The sequence below is a fragment of the Gorilla gorilla genome, chromosome 4, assembly GCF_029281585.2.
Source record: "Gorilla gorilla gorilla isolate KB3781 chromosome 4, NHGRI_mGorGor1-v2.1_pri, whole genome shotgun sequence".
Classification (NCBI taxonomy): domain Eukaryota; kingdom Metazoa; phylum Chordata; class Mammalia; order Primates; family Hominidae; genus Gorilla; species Gorilla gorilla.
This window is the reverse complement of record NC_073228.2, coordinates 21,826,477-21,847,503: the sequence shown is the minus strand read 5'-3', so window position 1 is coordinate 21,847,503 and position 21,027 is coordinate 21,826,477. Positions and strand designations below refer to the sequence as shown.

Genomic DNA, 21,027 nt, shown 5'->3' with positions numbered 1-21,027 from the left:
TAAGATTGTTTTTAGTCTTGCTTGAGGAATGCACACTCCATTTAAAAAATTGTGCACTCCGTAGATTTGGATTTTACAGCAGCAATTTCTTGGCTAAATTAGAGTACTGCAATCTTGTAAGTAGAAAACAGCCACCATGACAATAAACAAAAACACTTAAAAATATTTTTAGCTTGTTTAGATGAAATGAAACTACATCTAGTTTCATTTCATCTTGCTTTGCTTTGTTGACTCTGCTACCGCTGATGTTTGCCTTGTCAATATCAGAATAGGGGCATCGGTGTCCCGTGAAATACATTTGGTTGTGCTATGAGCCTCTATAATCAAATGCTTGTACTCAGAAGAGAGTGTAAAATCAGCATTTCTATGTAATATATATCTCTAATTATCTGTGTAATTTTATAACATACTTTGACAACCCCAATGAGTTACTTAATAATAAAGATCTTAAAATAATGCAAAAACTGTGTGCATATACCTATATTTTCAGTGGTATAAGTTCTCTTTGCTGATGTGGTCAGCATTAGGTACAGCGCACCAAAAATAAGAATGCTGCTTCATAGAAAGAGAACATAGGCAGCATTGTAAAGCATTTGTATGGGTTTTTTAACAGCTTGTACAACAGGTATATCTGAAGTAAAAATTAGTTGCTTCTGTAAGTATCACAAGCAGGTTCTATGTAAAATGGCAATTCTAGTTTCAAATGCCCTGCCAATAACGAGAAGTTGGGTGAATATTTTTTCTTATGCCATCCACTTTTTCCCCCAAAATGAAATTATTCAATGAAGTTAAATAGATTTAAAATGAATTGTGGCATCAAGGTATTGCTCCACCATGTGCTATAGTTTCTGAAGGGGGCCCTGGAAAGTGAGTAAGACTAAGGAGAGAGAAGAAAATATTATTTTCATGTGCCACCAGATTAGTGAATATTATCAAGTGATTGATGCATGGATTTAATCCCCACAATAACATAGTAAGGTGGATTTTTAAAATTTCCATTTCATCGACTCTCCCATCATCTTCTTTTCCCTAACAAATTCCTAATTGGAAAACAATGTGTTCAGGTTTAAAAAAAAAAAAAAATACAGCTGTATTTCCAGTCCCGATGCAGGTTGCTGGAGGGTAGGGTTAACTGGCATAGTTCTGGCACATAAGATGTTAGCAAGAATCTATGGGTGCGGCTTTTATGAAAGCTTTTAAGCTGACTTGGCTGGCTCATGCCCTGTTCCTCTCTCTGCTCACCTTTCTCTCCATCTGGACATCTAACTTGGTAGCTTATGCTCTTGAAGCCACCTTGTAAGAATGCAAATCAAGGACACCCGCTACAAGGGAAAATAGAAAGGTAAGAAAGACTGCAGCCCTAGATTGCATATCTCCAGACGTCTTTTTCATAAGTGAAAATAAATATGATTTCTAATTGACACAGCAATATATCTAAGGGAAATTATCCAGGAAACAAGGCTGGTAAAAAAAAAAAAAAAAACGATGCACAGCTTAGGTCCAACTTGTACTTGTCCATGACAGTTGATGGAGTTGATCACTGTGCAAACAGCTAGCTTTCTTTCTTGCTTTTTTCTTTCTTTTTTTTTTTTTTTTTTTTTGAGACAGTCTTGCTCTGTTGCCCAGGCTAGAGTGCAGTGTCATGATCTCAGCTCACTGCAACCTCTGCCTCCTAGGTTCAAGCCATTGTCCTGCCTCAGCCTCCCCAGTAGCTGGGATTACAGGCCTGCACCACACCCAGCTAAGTTTTGTATTTTTAGTAGAGACAGGGTTTCACCATGTTGGCCAGGCTGGTCTCGAACTCCTGACCTCATACTTTCAAAGGAGTTGAGGACATGCCACTATCCTAAGACACACACACAAACGATTGCTTTTGGCCTGGAAATCCCTCTGAGATGCTGGTGGTGGAGTGACCTTGATAAAAGGATTAACCAGGCCCACTGCTCTTTTGCTTCTTTCTTCCCCCCAACATAATTACATTCTGTGTTTTATTGGGACTTTCACTAGGGTGAATGGTCTAAAATCCACAGAAACCTGGATAAAGCAGGCACTGTACAACTCGGGCAAAAAATAAAATTGCTAATATTGTCTCAGACCCTCTATCCCTCACCGAGACCAAACTGCATCCATTTGGAATATTTGAGAGGATTTTTAATACACACAAAGGAATCCAGATTTTTCTTTAAATATTTGTATTTCATCATTTCTGAGTTGGCCAGGACATGTGCTGAGTGGATTCTCCGGGCCACTTTTATGTAAATTTTTAGGCACCAGATTCTACTCAGTTTAATATATTCTATCTATTAGTCTCATCGGTTACAAGCCTTGATTCTTCTGTTCTGAATGTTCTGTAAGGCGTGTGCAAAGTCCTGTGTCTTTTAAGGTAAGACTTGCCTGTGGATATCTAGAAACCACGCCTATTCACCCTGGGTACTCTATAAATCACAAAGCCCTGACTCAATTCTAAAATCAGCGTGGCCTCCCTCTCTCTCTCTCACTTTCATTTTTAAAGGAGCAGTATGACCCAGGCTCCCGAGAGGAGAGCTGCTGGCTCCACATGCAAAATGCAAGTTAGTGTTAACACAGAACACACAGATTATGCAGCAGGGAAGCACTTGGTAAATTCTTTTCAAATGTTCCCCTAGATAGGAGGTCTTTGAAAGCAAAAACTAGTAACTGAGATTCAGTCCAGATAAATCTGTGGGCAGACAGCAAGTGAGGTCCCCTAGAAGGGGCATTTTCCTAAAAAGACATAATCATAATGCTGCCCAGAAACCATCATTGGTCTGCATTACTTTGTACCTTTTCTTCAATCAGAAAAACCTTATCTACCAGTAAATTCCCAAGTGTTTTCTTTCACTGCTCTTGGTTTCCTAAAGCAACTGAACGCACTCCTCTTATGACTATGCGGTTGGGTCATGAGATTTGGCTTGGAGTAAGCAGCCTCTTGCCTCATCCTGCCACCCTGTGCTTCTTTCCTTGGAAATGTCCAAGCTTGTGGTTTGGGATTCTCTGTGCAGAGTTTTGAGACTTATGTCGACACCTCTACATGTTTTGAAATTCGATAGATTGAGTTGCTGAGCACCTAGCAGGGATGGTAGAAAAAACAAAAATAAAATGAATAAAATAAACTATGGCCTTTTCCTGTTGGGTCTCATTGATTTATTCTACTTTGTAAATACCGTAACGTAAAAGGATACCATGTCCAGGGTCTGTCTGCTGTCCCAAGAAAAAGCAGCTGGACTGAGCTGGAGAGTCTTCCAAATAAATAAGACAATCTGTGCTGGGTAATCACTCATCTCAGGCCTGGAATGGAAACTCTGGGGACGCTTCAGGCTGCAGAGAAACAGGTTAATTATTTAAAGTATTTCAGCAAGCCCGATGGATGAAAACTCAAACAAATAGATTAAGTCTTGCTAAATTACATAGCCAAAGAATGCTGGTTTTTGTGTTTTTTTTTTTTCCTCTATGCTATCATTTACCACAGGGGCCAATAAAAGGTCTTTAATCACTGTCTAAGTAACTTGAACTTGAGATAGAAAGGGCCCCTGGAGATTTAGTCACTGTGAAAACTTCTTTACAGCAAGTTATCAGAAATCTTCAAATTTCCACATAAAGTACTTCAGTCACATGCGATACTCACTGTGGTTAAATGCCCTTTATTTGAATTAGAAGCACATGTTGAAGATCAATTATTTATTGTGCTGCTGGTTGATTCTTTCTGACACTAGTTGGCCTGGGGAAGGGAGGCTAGTCATAGGGGCCGGGTTAAGGACAGAGCTAGCCTCTGCTAGCTGCCAATTCCAGAACCAAACATTTTTAGGATATCAGGAGGACATCAGATCCCTTTTTATGTAGGAGGAAACCTCCAACTCGGGAGTTATCTGCCTAAAGAGTGACAGACATGGAGGGACGGAAGAAGAAAACACAATTACCAGTGGCCAACCTGGGGCAATAAGCAGACCTGATGCTGCCCAAGGTTGAAGTATTGCTATTTTTTAATCAGTAAATAGCACAAATGATCATTTCGAGACCCTTTGTTAAATAGCAAGCCAGTATTTTCTAGAAGTGCTATTGATCATTAAGTATTCAAAGAAGTGGCCGGGCACGGTGGCTCAGCCTGTAATCCTAGCACTTTGGGAGGCCGAGGCGGGTGGATTACCTGAGGTCAGGAGTTTGAGACCAGCCTAGCCAACATGGTGAAACCCTGTCTCTACTAAAAAATACAAAATTAGCTGGATATGGTGGCACGCACCTGTAATTCCAGCCACCTGGGAGGCTAAGGCAGGAGAATCGCTGGAACCCGGGAAGCGGAGGCTGCAGTGAGCCGAGACCACGCCACTGCACTCCAGCCTGGGTGAGACTCTGTCTCAAAAGGAAAAAAAAAAAAAAAAGTATTTGGAGAAGCTGGGAAAACAAAGGTAAGAAAAAGAAATGTGGGAGGCAGCTGGTAAGAGCCATGATAAAGGAAGACAAACTTCTTCAAAATGTGCACAAACAACGATTGAATTAAAAAAAAAAAAAGCTCACACCTTTTCAGGGAAATGCTAATGTACAGTGAGGCACACCTATGTACACTGATTTATTGCCACCAAACCTTTTACCTTGGAAGCAGAAATGTTTAGTCTTTTGGCAGGGCCAGCCTTAAAGCATAAGCAAACATAAGGAGCAACAGGTTTTTTTGGGGATTTTTTGGTTTTGTTTTTTTTGGGAGCAACAGGGTTTTTTTTATTGTTGTTTTTGTTTTTATCATTAAATGGAAGTGCTCCCTTCTTGAAACAAGTGCTATGAAGAAAACAGCCCAACCTGAGAGAATCACACAGATTTGGTCTGGATACAGCCACTTATTAACTGTGCCACCTGGAGCACCTGAGCTGCTGTCTCCAATTCTCAGTTTCCTTAGCTATAGATTTCCTTTCTGTATTAAGCTACAAATTTAAGGGTGCAGAATTAAGAATCAAATGCGTTAAGTTTGAATTCTAGTTCTTCTTCTTTCTTTTTTAAAAAATTAATTATTATTATTATTATTATTATTATTATTATTATTTTGAGATGGAGTCTCACTCTGTCACCCAGTCTCGAGTGCAGTGGCATGATCTTGGCTCACTGCAACCACCACCTCCCAGGTTCAAGCAGTTCTACCACCTCAGCCTCCAAAGTAGCTGGGATTAAAAGTAGCTGGGATTAGCAGCGTGCGCCACCACACTCAGCTAATTTTTTTTTATTTTTGGTAGAGATGGAGTTTTGCCATGTTGGCCAGGGTGGTCTCGAACTCCTGACCTCAGGTGATCCACCTGCCTCAGCCTCCCAAAGTGCTGGGATTACAGGCGTGAGCCACCATGCCCAGCCTAGTTCTACTACTTTCTTACTGTGTGACTTTGGGCAATTTACTTAACCTCTCTGGGCCCAAGTTTTCTCAACTGTGAAGTAAAGAAAATAACAGTACCCACCTTACAATTGTTAAAAGGGTTAGTGAGAAAATATTTATAAGGTCCTTAGAAGAATGCCTAGCACATAATGAATGTTAATACAGTGTAGGCAATTAATACTGCCAGCAGCAAACTCATCTCTTTTGGTGTTTCATAATTTACATTCCTTAACTTTTAACATTGACCTAATCAAAAAAACAAACAAAAAATTAAAAAGGAGAAATCATGCAACGATTTAGTAGAAGAAATATAAATTATTCTCAATCCAAGTGTAAATTGTTTCTGTACTATCTGACCAAAATTACTTTGGATGATTTATATCATACATCCTTTCCATTGTGGGAGGCATGAGCATTCAGTAAAATACAGTTTTGATAATAAAATACTACTCTACTCAGATACACCTAAGGCTTAGTGAATAGCAACAAACAGAGGAAAAATCAAACTGCATATAATACAGGATAATCCTCCCGCATTATCTACTTACTGGGTATTAAATTAAAGCCATTTCCAAAAGTACTTAACTGCTTCATATCATAATAACATGTGTTATTTTCAAACTATTCAACATGTTCCTGTTAAATCGGAGGGGTCCTGAGAGGAGTAGGCTTATCATGCCAAAATAACATATCACTACTCAACTAAGCTGCTGCTCATTGAACTTGAAAAACCTCACTGGCCTATGCTGTGCTGGTGGACCCCACACAACTAAAAACTGCTCACGAGACAGAACCACACCTCATGTTGGGAAAGAACAGGTGTGTTGAGCATATTTGAGATGGGAGAAGAACAATTCATCTTTTTCTCTAAAATATGACATACTTTTGTAGGAAGATCATGGCTAAATCAGGCAGAAGTGGATTCAAATTCCTTTTTTAAAGGTGTGCCCCTTGGCAGCTGTATGAACTTTGGTAATTTTCTAATTGTCATTGAGCCTTAGTTTCTTCATGAGTGTAAATGGAGCTAATCATATTTACCTGTGGGCTCTCTCAGTCCATGTTGTGCTGCTTATAACAAAATACCACCAACCAATTCACTTGTAATGAACAGAAATTTATTGGCTCACGGTTCTGGAGGCTGGGAAGTCTAAGATTGAGGGACAGCCTCCTAGTTGTGTCATCCCATGGTAGAAGGTGGAAAGGCAAGAAAGGGCAAAGGAGAGAGAGGAAAGGTGACAAAGTCTCCCTTTTACAACGAATCCACTCCTGTGATAAAGGCGTTAGTCCACTCATGAAGGCAGAGCCTCCATGGCCTCATCACCTCTTAAAGGTTTCACCTCTTAATACTGTTACAATGGCAATTCAATTTCTACATGAGTTTTACAAGGAACAAACATTCAAACTATAGTATGGGCTAATTGCAGAGTATGTTAGGATACCTTTATACACAAACACATACATATGAACATACCTATATATATATGTGTGTATGTATGCTTATATACATGTATATATATGTATGTATAGACAGACACACATCTAACTATCTGGCAGATAGGAGTTATTCAGTAAACGAATATTCTCTGTTTTCTTCCATATATATTAGTAATAGCAAGGTATTTCAGAGGAATTTGAAAGCAAAAGCATTATTAGCGGTAGGATAGTAATGCTCTACTGATTATCACAATTTTAAAAAACATCTTATGTTTTCGCCTTGATATGGTGGTTGATGTATGAGATCATGGTCTCCTCCTGCTCCCAAGGGAAATTGATTTCCATCTCAGGGCTGCCATTAATGAGCTGTGGGTTTTGGGGGAGTTAACCTCCTTGGTCCACTATTTCTGAACATCGATGACATGGATGTTCTTTAAATTACTTTATGGTTCTTTACAGCCACAAAATGTGCTGATTTTTCCTCGCTCTACTTGTAGCCCTGATTTTTTTGTTGTTGGCTTACAATGCTTTTATTTCATTGCCACATTGCTATGGTCTAAATGTTTCTGTACCCTCCAAATTCCCATGTTGAAATCCTAAGCCCCCAAGGCCATGGTATCCAGAGGTGTGGCCTTTGGAAGGTGATTAGCTTATGGGGGTGGAGGCCTCATGAGAAAAATTAGTGCCCTTTTAGAAGAGGCCTGAGTGAGACCGCTCACCCCTTCTACCCTGTGGAAACACAGTGAGAAGGTGCTGCCTCTGACCCAGAAAGTAGACTCTCACCAGACAATGAATCTGCCTTGATCTTGGACTGTCAAGTCCCCAGAACTCTAAGAATTAAATTTCTGTTGTTGATAAGCCATCCAGTTTATGGCATTCTGTTATAGCAGACTGAACAGGGTTAGATACATATGTATTTTAGTGCAGTATTTTCTATTCTCATAAGTACTGTACCATCTGAATTCAGCTGGAAAGTTCCAATTTTACAATACTTTGTGCAATTTTAAAAATCTTTCTTTAATGTACAACTCACTGTGATGTACATTTTATACATCCCATGATAATAATTTGACAATTCAGTTAAAGTTATATTTGTTGAATTTAGTTTTCAGTTCTGCTATTACTGCCCTTTTCTAAAATTGGGTCTATTTTAAACAGGAAAATTGAAGCCATTTAAAAACACCACAAAATTTGATTTCAAAAAAGATGAAATATTGCTTTTACAATTGTAATGGCAGGAAGCAAGTAGCATCATGAAAAATGTAATAACCGTAGTAGAACACTAAAATTCCAATGGGGACACCTTACACTCATGACATAAACTAATAAAAGGCATCATCATACACGTTATTTTGTAAAATGCCAGAATTCTTAATCTAGGGATGTTGGGGGAAAATGCTCATTTATGGGATGCTACTAACCCTTCATGTTATTATAAAGGAGTGCATCAGGGCCGGGCGCGGTGGCTCACGCCTGTAATCCCAGCACTCTGGGAGGCCTAGGAGGGCAGATCACGAGGTCAGGAGATCGAGACCATCCTGGCTAACACGGTGAAACCCCGTCTCTACTAAAAGTACAAAAAATTAGTCAGGCATGGTGGCGGGCGCCTGTAGTCCCAGCTACTGGGGAGGCTGAGGCAGGAGAGTGGCGTGAACCGGGGAGGTAGAGCTTGCAGTGAGCCGAGATCGCGCCACAGCACTCCAGCCTGGGTGACAGTGAGAGTCTCTGTCTCAAATAAATAAATAAATAAAAAATAAAAAGAAGTGCATCTTCAGGTGGGTGATTTGTCTGACGAATGGCAAACTGTACCTGGCTAGCCTGTATTTCATTTTAACTTGGGGAAAAGGTAGTTTCTCTTGTATACTTTTCCAATGAGTGTAGCTCACCATCATTGCAACACCTAGATTCCCAGGCATCAGTGGTCTCCCAGTCTCCTGAACGTGATGAGAGATGGCCTGTTCTCAATACAAAGCCATCATGAAATAAATGCAGGGCACACTGGGCTGTTCTGGGTTCTCTTCCCAATATTGTGCCTGGCATGAAATGCAGAAAAACAGCAACTTTCAATGGACAAATCTGAACCTGTAGTGTAAGCCGAAGTTTCTGGAATGATATTTTTATTCTTAAATTATAAATAAATGTTAGCATGGTCATGAAATAAGTAAGACTGAATGGAGAGCAACATTAGATCCATTGAACAATATAAAGTTGTGTTTATCCTTCTTCAAAAGTGTAACTTATTATTTAAGTTATTACTGTTTGTTTTAAACCTTTGAATAATAAATAAAATGATAGCTCTGTGGACCTGCTTGTCCTGGTGGGACTGGAGATTGGAGAAAAAAAATATTAATGATGTTGCAGGCAGAAAGAAGACAAAAACTAAACAAAAGCACTTCGCCTTTTCCCCAAAGGTTGGGGTGATATTTAATTATGAAATGTCATAATTGTAGTGATAACAAGATTAATAATAACAATTATGTAAATGCCTCTGGTAATTGCAATTCTATTAGGAGGCTGAGTATTCTTGGTCACTATTGTGCCACCTTGTGGTCACAAGAGAACACATTTTTTTCCATGAAGTAAATCCATTAAGTTTTAATTTATCCCCGACTGCTATGGAATGATATTTGGAAAAATAACTTGGAATGCTCGGTGTCAATAATACCGATAAACAAAATATAATGGACACCATTCAAGTCAGAAAATAGCAGGCACTGAAAAGCAACAAATAACATTGTTCTAAGTATAGATTCCATGTGCTAGATTTCCCCCAGCTACCTCAACATGGATTACATATTTAGAAGATAAAATTGTAGTTTCTTTAGACTGCCATTCTCAATCTACAAATATAGACATGAAACTCTGGATGACATCCGTTGAGCATCTAATAAATAATTCAACACTCTATTTATTGCAAGGGAAGGCAGCCAAAATTTAGGTATCGATTACCAATATTGTGTTAAAATAATCACGCTAATGCATATATAGGTATAGCTTAATAAACATGATTTTAATGGCATGAGTGAATATTTGCTTTATAAATATGTATATTATAATCTCATAATTTATATGCATTTCAAAGAATTGTGATATTTGTTTAAAGGATTTTTCTGTTTTCTAAATCCTGCTTATGTCAGTATCCAGATGTGATGAACAGAGAAAGATAGGATTAGCGACCTTCCCATAAAGTACTGTCTGCTAGAAACTAAATAATATATTTTGTAACAAATTCAGACGTTTAATGGCCACCATCTTATACCATCAGTGCTTATTTGATTAAGGCTGCGGTTTTTCTTTTTAATTAAAGATAAAAATATTAAAAACAAGAAAGTCTCAATAAGTCTGTCATTATAAGTAGTGTCTGTGGGTGTATGTTGGGGTGTGTGTGTGTAGAATGGGGGTGGAGGAGGGGGGGGAGAGAGAGAGAGAGAGAGAGAGAGAGAGAGAGAAAGAAGTAGTATATAAGATAATATAATGCATTCTCACAGATATACTGCCGTACTAGTATTGGTTTTAAGTATCTCCATCCATCTCTCTGCCTCTTTGTCTCCGTTTTCTTTGTTTCTTGACCTTATATGTACCTATTTCTCTCTTTTCTCTGATTTTTTTCTGCTTATCTTACTCTCTACATGTTAGTCTCTCTTTCTCTGTCTCTTTCTCTGTCTGTTTCACTCTCTCATTTAGTTTAGATTGAAATCTAGGTGGTCAGGTAATCTAGATTTGAATCCTAGCCCCATGGATTACTAATGGTGTGGCCTTAGGGAAACTCCTCAGGCATCTAAGCCTCAGTTTCTTGTTAAATAGGGGTTAAAGTACTTACCTCGTAAAATTGTTCTCACAATTAAATGAAACATGACATATTGTAAAAGCCCTTAAGACAAAATCTAGCACAGAGTAAATGGCCAATATATGGTGTTTATTTTTATTTTTGTTGTCTGTGAAATATATACATTTTTAGTATTCCAATCTGTACCATCATAAGTTGCTCTAATACTGCCTTATTTATATGTATAATAAGTGACAGATGTAGCTCACAGAATTTTAAAAATGAATCTCCCATGTACCTCTTCTAACCACTTTATCAATGAATCGCTCAAAAGAAGAAGGTGTCTTTCTTATAATCATATAATTACTTAGTAGATCTGATACAGGAATTCATATCTTCTCTATCCTTACACACAGTTCATTGCAATGAACAATAATTCCCAATGTAAATCATGCCTTTTTTAGTAGTCTGTCTTTTCTTTTCTCTTTCTCTTCTTTCTTTCCTTCCTTCTTTATTCCTTTCTTCCTTTTTCCTTTCTTTGTCTTCCTTCCTTTTATATTTCTTTCTCTCTTAAATTAATGCAGCCAGTGACATAACAATTTTCAACAAGTACTCGATTTTCATAAAATTCATTAATTCATGCATTCATATATATGCATGTGTCAGATCATGTATAGACATTTTGAAGGTAATAATGAACTAAATAGAAAAAAAGATATTTCCCTCATGAAACTTAAAATACAGTGAGAGAGTGGCTAGGCGCGATGGCTCACGCCTGTAATCCCAGCGCTTGGGAGGCCAAGGTGGGTAGATCACCTGAAGGCAGGAGTTTGAGACCAGCCTGGCCAACATGGTGAAACCCCATCTCTACTAAAAAGTACAAAGAAAATTAGCTTGGCTTGGTGGTACACGCCTGTAATCCCAGCTACTCGGGAAGCTGAGGCAGGAGAATCACTCAAACCTGAGAGGCGGAGGTTGCAATGAGCTGAGATAGCGCCACTGCACTCCAGCCAGGGCAACAGAGTGAGACTCTGTCTTGAATATATATAAATATATATATATTATATATAATATAAAATATAAATATAATATAAAATACAAATATACATATATATTTATATATACATAGCGGGAGAGACAGAAATTAAAGAAACAAATATATTTCCTTCTGCTAAGCCTAATGATGTTTAATTATCAATGGACCACATATACAATGGTAGTCCCATAAGGTTATAAAACCATATTTTTAATGTGTTTTTTTCTGTATCGAGATGCACAAATACTTACCATTGTGTTGCAAACTCCTACAGTATTCAGTACAGTAACATGCTGTATAGGTTTGTAGCCTAGAAGCAACAGGCCATATCACAGAGTATATAGTAGGCTATATCATCTATTAATAGTTTCGAGCAAGTACACTCTATGAGGTTCTCACAATGACAAAAATCACCTAATGATGCATTTCTGACAACATATCACCATTGCTCAGCAATGTATGACTGCAATTTAATGTCAGGTACCATTAAGGGGAACGAAATAAAAAATAAAGAAACGTACCAGTGCAAAGATAAGTTGCCATTTTAAGTAGGGTAGTCAATGGAGGCCTCTGAGTAATGTTTACCCAGATAACCAGAATAGAGAAAGCAAGCCATGTGGATGCCTGAAGAAACAGAATTCTAAACCAGTGCAAAGGCCTTGAAGAAGAATTTGAGAATCGGCGGGGGCAGTAAAAATGAAGATTCAGTTTTGGCCAGGTTATGTGTCAGATACCCATTTTATACTCAAATGGGGACAAAGAGTAGAAGGTTGTATATGTGAATTTAGAGTTGTGGAAGAAAGATCCATAAGATGCACATTTGGAAACCATCTGTATAGGTAGGTAGGTAGATAGGTGGATGATAGATAGATAGATAGATAGATAGATAGATAGATAGATAATGGATAGATAATGACATAGGCTTGAATAACACCTCCTAGGAATCAAATGGAGATAGGGAATTAGGTTGTGAGATAGAGCTATAAGACATATAACTATATATATTTTATAATAACTATATATGTCTTATAATTTTGTAAAAAATACAAAAATTAGCTATAACACTGTGAGTTTGAGGCATGTCTTAGTTTATTTAGTGCTGCTATAAAGAAATACCTGAGGCTAAGCAATGAATAAAGAAAAGAGGTTCATTTGGCTCACGGTTTTGCAGGCTGTACAAGAAGCATAGTGCTGCCATCTGCATTTGGTGAGGACCTCAGGTTGTTTCCACTCATAGCAGAAGGTGGAAGAGACTTGGCACATGAAGAGATCCCATGGTGAGAGAGAAAGCAAAAGAGCAAGAAGGAGGTGCCAGGCTCTTTTTAACAGCCAGCTCCCATGGGATCTTAGTGAGAACTCACTCCCCGTGGGGCCGATTCCTCATGAACAGGTAAATAGAAGGGCATTATTTTATTCATGAGGAATCTGCCCCCATCACCCAAATACCAGGCATTAGGCCCCACCACCAACATTGTGATCAAATGTCAACATAAGATATGGAGGGGACAATATTCAAATGATCGCAAGACATAAGGGAAAAGGCAGAGAAGAATGGTTACTTAAAAGCCAAATAAAGAATGTGATCCAAGGAAGAGAGAGGTGATGGATTGTCAGTGACAGAACCAAGCATCAAATGCTTTGGAAAGAATGTCTGGGGTAAATGCTTAACTGAAGAGGGTTCAATAGAGAATGAGAGATGAGAAAGTAGGGAAAATGTTTGAAAAGTCTTGAAGCTAAGGAGGGAAGAGAATGAAGTAATAGCTGGAGGGAGATACAGGGTCATTAGAAGCTTTCTTTTTTCTTTTTTCTTTCTTTCTTTGTATTTTGCTTTCTTTTGTTAGTGGGAGGTAGTTCAGTATGTTTATGAACAGATGGGAATGATCCCTCTCTAAGGAAAAAATAGATAATGTAGGAGAGAAAGGATAATTAAAGATGCAGAGTCCTTGAATACATGAGAAGGGATCTCGTCTACAAGTAGAGGGAATGGTGAGAGCTCATCTAAGCTACAGACACAGAAAGGGAAAAGCATGCACAGGTAGAGACGCAGAGGTGGATTTCATGTTGGGTGAGAGAGAACTGAAGGTTGAAGTTGTTCACTCTGCTTCCATTTTTTTTCAGTGTAATGAGAAGCAAGGTAATCAGATGAGAGTGCAGGATATCGTTAGAGGTTTGAATGCAGGCAGGAAAGGTTCAAATACTCATGTCAGAGACTAGGAGATTAAATAGACTAGGACCATTAAACAGGATTGTCAGGCAATATAATAGGATTGTATTTTTAATTTTTTTTTAATTGAAACAGGACATCACCCTGTCACCCAGGGTAGAGTGCAGTGGTGTAATCTTGGCTCACTGCAGCCTCGACCTCCGAGGTTCAAGTGATCTCCCACCTCAGCCTCCCAAGTAGCTGGGACTACAGGTGTGTGCCACCATGCCCAGCTGATCTTTATACTTTTTTTTAGAGACAGTGTTTTGCCATGTTGCCCAGACCGGTCTCTAACTCCTGAGCTCAAGCGATCCACCGACCTCAGCCTCCCAAAGTGCTAGGACTGCAGGCATGCATCACTATGCCTAGCTAATTTTTGTATTTTTTGCAGAGACAGGGTGCACTATGTTGCCCAGACTGGTCTTGATCTTCTGAGCTCAAGTGATCTGCCAGCCTCAGCCTCCCAAAGTGCTGGGACTACAGGTGTGAGCCACCGGCCAAGATTGTACTTTTAAAGTAACACAAGACTGAGCATGGCTGTATGTTTTTCTTCATCTGTAACATTTGTTGTAAACTTTAGTTTCCAAGAACTGATCCGTTGAAAAAAATCCAGCTTTCCAATATAACATGTTGCATTTTTGTGAATGACACATGCACTCACAATTCAATAAAAGAGATGACTAATTTTATCTGCCATTGAAATATTAATTGTGAGGATCTGGGAATACATGGCTAGATCACCATTACAGCTCAAGAAGAACCTCTTGCTGCTTAAGTATAACAAAGACCAGGATCCACTGTCTCTGCAACGTGCCAGCTCTTCATCCTTTTTTCTATTTGGTCACATATTACCACAACTGTTGAAGGGAAATAGGTAAAGTGGTTGGGACTCTATCAAAAACACTTATCCTAGCCCATGGATCTGTGTACTGTTTCACAACCTTTCTGGTATATCATATTAAGACATAATAGAAGGTACTAAGTGCTGAATACATGAGCTAGAGAACCAAGAGCTGTTTAAACCAAAATTGTCCTAGAACAGCAGCCACCTGGCTATGTGGGTTGATGCTGGAGCTAAATAGCAATCAACTGAGAAATGAAGATTTCAGTCAAATATTTGTTCATCTTCATAATAATTTTACTTACTTTTTCCATCCATGGATTTGCTGTGTTTTTTCTGACACACTCGTGTACAATGTGAAAACTGGTTCTTTCCCTTAAAGCCAGCCCCTCACTTTTGGCAGTGAGAATAAAAGCAATTTTTCTTTCTTTTTTTTTTTTTTAAGTAGAGACAAGGTCTCCCTACATTGTCAAATTTATGAGCTCAAGCGATCCTCCTACCTTGGCCTCCCAAAATGCTGGGATTACAGGTTTCCCAAAGTGCTGGGATTACAGCTAGCATGCCAGGCCTCCTTAATGGATTTAGTGCTGCCTTCCTTTGGGATATATTCTTTGATATCCCTTTAGAACTACAATTCGATTTTAAAATTTACTTTTCATGCTTTCAAAATTCACTATTATGGACATGTAGTTAAGTAATACTAAAATCTAATAGGGCTATTTGCAATCAATCAAAACACAAAGAATAAAGATGTTCATTTTTCACGAAAAGTAAGAACGAGAGAAAGGGATGGAATGGATTCCAGTCTGACAATAGCTTTTTAGTGAACAAATGAAGTATTCATAAAGGGGAGTGTGGGTGTATGTTAGAGCATGCATTGTAGCTACTGTCCCAATGAACAGTGTTCAATATATTTTTAAAGTATTGAAAAAAAGGCATTTATAATGGAAACAAATCTCTACCTTAATATACTTTTTGTGACTGCCATAAACTCAATTGCTATATGTGAATGAGGGATGTTTGATACAATATGTGAATGAGGGATATTTAGTTTTCAGTAAAGCTGATGTTTATCAGGTGGCTACAGTAAATCATTGATTTTTATTAGCTATCATAGCGTATAAGCAAGAGAGAGGCTCACAAAAACTTGTTGGTATGCTTGTTTACAAATACTTACAGAGGAAACACTCTTGAAAATATAAAATGCACTATCTTCTTATTTCCTGGTTATTTGCAATGAAAGCTGCCAGTCTACTAGGTTTTTCCAGGAGCCTGTATGAAGGAAACCCATATCTATGTTAATAACATTGTATTGAAAAGATAGAAACACGGTTTTTAAATTCATATGCAGTTACTGGCCATGAAGAAAGTAAGTAATTGTCTTTAGTTTGGCATACTCTACTGAAAACTATAATGATACTAACAATAGTAACAGCATCTTTGGGTGGATCCTAAGAGATATCAGATTAAAGTCACTACGTGAAAAACAAACAGAAGAAATAATGATGTCATGTTGAATGTTATAGGACAGGGATCCCCAACCCCCAGTACAGGTCGATGGCCTGTGTCCTGTTACGAACTGGGCGACAAAGCAGAATGTGAGTGGCAGGTGAGTGAATATTACCACCTGAGCTCCACTTCCTGTCAGATTGGGGCAGCATTAGATTCTCGTACGAGTGTAAACCCCATTGTGAACTGTGCAGGCAAGGGATCTAGGTTACGTGCTCCTTATGAGAATTTAGAGATAGGTGTAATGTGCTTGAATCATCCTGAAACCGTCACCCACGACTGCCCCTCTCATGTCCGTGGAAAAATGGTCTTCCATGAAACCAGTCCCTGGTGCCAAAATGTTGGGGACCATTGTTATATGACTAAAAACACCAGGTCAGGGAGAATTAAGTTAATAACTGTTATTTAACTGTGCTCGTATCATAATCATTCACATTGTATAACTCCCAGGGGACTTATATTCATGCAGAAGTGCTTAAAATGGATTTTAACAATGATATTTCTAGTAGATCAAATTATTAAGATGGCCAAATGACATAAGGTAAAATTTCTGCCATTTTAGTTGTACCGAAAAGATCACAGAGAAAAGTAACAAGGGAACCTTAAGGAAAGTCTTGTTCAACTCCCTCTTTTGCTTGGAGAATAAAATCAGGATAAGAGAAATGAATTTACTTGTCCATGGAGTTTTGATAAGTATTTGACCTCAATAATCACTAAATGCCTTTTTATTTTATATTTTATTTTATTTTATTTTATTTTTGAGATGGGATCACGTTGTGTTGCCAAGGCTGGACTGCAGTGGCATGATCACTGTTCACTGCAGCCTTGATCTCCCAGGCTCAAGCAATCCTCCTGCCTCAGCCTCTTAAGTAGCTAATACTACAGGAACATGCCATCAAACCTCGCTACATTTTTAAAATTATTTTTAGTAAAGACGAGATCTCACTGCATGGTTCAGGTTGTTCTCAAACTCCTGGGCTCAAGTGATCCACCTGTCTCAGCCTCCCAAAGTGCTGTGAATACAGGTATGAGCTACCATGCCTGGCCACTAAATCTTTTTTTTAATAAAAATCTTTAGTCCTAAAATATAAAGGATTCACAAGAATCCCATTTTGTTTGAGGTAATTAGCATAACTGTTTCTATTTCATTGGACTAGATTCTGAAAATCAAGATTTCACCAAAACTTATGGGTCGGTTTTATTTATCTTTAATGTTTGATAAATTTTCTTCCTAGAATTTCTCATGAAACGCAATCATGTATTATTTTTTAATCCCATTCATCTTCATATTTGATTTTTCCCCCTCTGTTGTGTTTTACTTTAATTGATTCCTCAAAGCTGTTCTGAAATTTTTACCCACATCTGCCACCAGATTTGATTGGCTAATTGTCCTCTATGGAAGCACACCCATTATGCAACTGTTATGAAAACTTTTACAAAAAATCAATGTCAGGTCAACAAACCCATCAGCCATGATCTCACTGAGAACTAATATTTTCAGGAAGCTTTTCACTTATTTTCAGGGGCCGTCTGTGGGTTTAGCATTTCATATTATTAACAGTGCAATGACAAACCTAGGGCAGGAGAGTTAATAATGGGATGTGCTTTTTCCTCTTGCTTCTAAAGAAAATATTCAAATGAGCAGAAGTTTTAAAAGCCCTGTTCAATACTGAGCTTTTGATATTAAAATAAACTGACAACTTGACTCTGACAGAATAAGATTCAGTTAGGCTTAAAGGTAGGTCTAAAGGGGCTCAGGGAGAAATAAATGAACTTCTATTAATTTTTAGAAATATCTAGTAAGAACAAGTCATTTATGACTTTGTAGTTAAGTTCCTAGAGAAAGTTTACCAATAATTGCTTTCTATGAGGCATGGTGGTAAAAGCTGCAAAATGAATTATGGTGAAAATATACATTCTACTTTTTATTTTTCCTTATTAAATCCAGCAAGGGAATTTTCCCGAGCCTCTCCCACTAGTGCATTTTGTTGGTTTAGAACTGTTTCTGCTTTCACTCATTTAATAGCTGAAGATCAAAATATTATATGAATGATTTAGTTGTTTCTAGACAGATAAAATATTTTCTTCTCCTAATGAGTAGAGAAATATGACTTCCGCATGTCCCGAAAGAGCATTCACCCAGTATTCTTTGTAGCCATCTAAACAAAAGATCAAAATTGCATCATGGTCTTAATAAGAAAAACAAACATAAGAGGTAATGAAAATGGAATCATATCTCTTTTGTATCTGTAAAGTAATAGAGCGTATCAGGTTTTGTTCCTTATTATGAAATAACAAATTTTTAGAGAAAATAGAAAACAAACATAAGAAAATAAAAACAAATTGTAATCACATCAACTAGGTCACTTGTTAAATTATATATACACATGTGTGTGCCTGTGTGTGTGTGTGTGTAATACTGGAGTGAAGACATGGGAGCCTGACCTTCACGAAATGCCATGGGGCCCCCATCGGCCATGGAATACCCATCTCTAAATGTTTTTTCATGAGAGAAAAATATGTCTATTTGGTTAATATATTGTTATTTTGAATTTTTCTATTCTAGACAACTCCAACTAATCTATATACACACATACACATGATCTATTTTGCTTATTGTAAGTTATTTTGCATAATGTTTTATTTAAAAAATATTGCATTACAGTATTATTTATCTTGATTACTGGTGGGTTTTTTTTTTTTTCTTTTTGGTGCCTCTTAAATTTTATACCTGAGGAGAGTAGTGCCTTACTTACCTCATCCTAATTCTGGCCCTGAGGTCAAACATAGCAAAAGATAAAAATATAGACACTGATATAAACAGATATAATTTTGAATCAAAAAATAAAATCAAACAATAGTACAATATGCCTTCAAAATTAAGTGAAGTTCTTAAACACTTTTCAGGATATAATTTTTATTGAAAAATAATCCAATTTATTCAATTATTGCTTTTGCACTAAGTACTCTTAAGTGCAACATTTAACGATCACTAATGAGATCATATTCAAGGTGTTTTGAGTTCTTAAATGCAGTATTTAATGATCTCCAATGAGATCAAATTCATGATGTGTTTAGTTGAAACAACCCAAAGTTAAACATTTGCCAGAAAACTTCACAGACTCCTCTATCCCTCTATGGAACAGCAGGCTTACAACAGTCTAGTGATAGATTTGCAAAAATCAAGAAAATATACAGGGTCGAAAAATAGATCAAAAATTTATCTTCATGGAATCATTCACCTTCATTGATTTTATTGACTGATATTAATAATATCTCTAATTCTATTTTATGAACCCATTTGGAAGCCACTTAATATGTAAGGGTACTTGATCAAAGCATGTCAACTACAATCATTTTGATCAGAAAATAACATGTATTGGCCGGGCACGGTGGCTCACAGCTGTAATCCCAGCACTTTGGGAGGCCGAGGTGGGTGGATCACGAGGTCAGGAGATCGAGACCATCATGGCTAACATGGTGAAACCCCGCCTCTACTAAAAATACAAAAAATTAGCCAGGCATGGTGGCAGGGGCCTGTAGTCCCAGCTACTCGGGAGGCTGAGGCAGGAGAATGGCGTGAACCCGGGAGGCGGAGCTTGCAGTGAGCCGAGATTGAGCCACTGCACTCCAGCCTGGGCGACAGAGCAAGACTCCATCTCAAAAAAAAAAAAAAAAAAAAAAAAGAATAATAACATGTATTAGGTTTTCGTTCTGTTTTGTTTTGCTTTTGAGACAGGGTCTCACTCTGTCACCCTGGCTGGCATGATCACAGCTCACTGCGGCCTTGACCTTCCAGGTTCAAGTGATCCGCCTGCCTCATCCTCTAGAGTAGCTGGGACTACAGGTACGTGCCACCAAACCTGGCTAATTTTTCTATTTTTTGTAGAGATGGGGTTGCTGTATGTTGCCCAGGCTGGCCTCGAACTCGTGGGCTCGAGTGATCCTTCCACCTTGGCTTCCCAAAGTGCTGAGATTACAGGCATGAGTCACCGTAGTCAGACACATTTATTGTTTGTGCACATATTTACAATCATTATTTAGTTCATCTTAAAAAAAAATCTAAATTTTTTCTTTTTTTTTTTTTTGAGACGGAGTCTTGCTCTGTCGCCCAAGCTGGAGTGCAGTGACGTGATCTCAGCTCACCGCAAACTCCGCCTCCCAGGTTCAAGCAATTCTCTGCCTCAGCCTCCCGACTAGCTGGGATTACAGGTGTCCTATACCACACTCAGCTAATTTTTGTATTTTTAGTAGAGATGGGGTTTCACCATCTTGGCCAGGCTGGTCTTGAACTCCTGACCTCGTGATCCATCTGCCTTGGCCTCCCAAAGTGCTGGGATTACAGGCGTGAGCCACTGCACCTGGCCCTGAATTTTATCTCCACTTTAATGAGGAAGCACCAACATTTAAGTAACTTAGTCAAATTTACTCAGCCTCCAAGAATCAAAATGAGAGACCGTTCTCACATCCTTTTTACTCAATTCAGCCTGATGTTTCATAGCATTACTCTAGATCAGCAATCAGCAAACTTTTTTTTAAATAAAGGATCAGATAGTGAGTGTTTTAGATTGTTTGGGCCCACATACAGCCCCTATGTCACCCACTCAACTCTGCTGTTGCAGCTGGGAAGCAGAGACAATCTGTAACTGAATGAACATAGCTGTGCCGCAATAAAACTTTATTCATGAATACACATATTTGAATTTCATAAAATGTTTAAATGTCACAAAATAGTATTCCTCTCTTGATTTTTTGCTACCGTAAAAATGTAAAAACATTCTTAGTTCACAAGCTGTATGTATAAGTTGTGAGCTTGATTTGGCCTATGGACACAGTTTGCACACCCTTGTTATTCTTTCCAGAAGGGAAC

General features: G+C 38.2%; 1 long non-coding RNA gene across 3 annotated transcripts in view; it reads right to left on the bottom strand.

Moving 5' to 3' along the window:
* Positions 1-212: 212 nt before the first annotated feature.
* Positions 213-21,027, bottom strand: part of LOC129533451 (uncharacterized) — a 32,801-nt gene continuing 11,986 nt past the window's right edge. For 2 of the 3 annotated variants that reach the window (XR_008679704.2, XR_010133728.1), the window contains exons 3-4: positions 15,826-15,920; positions 213-3,336 (exon numbers count right to left, since the gene is read on the bottom strand). This is a non-coding gene — a long non-coding RNA (uncharacterized lncRNA). Of the gene's footprint in view, positions 3,337-8,695; positions 8,836-15,825; positions 15,921-21,027 lie in introns of those variants that run through there. The other variant, XR_010133729.1, reaches the window with a different exon arrangement.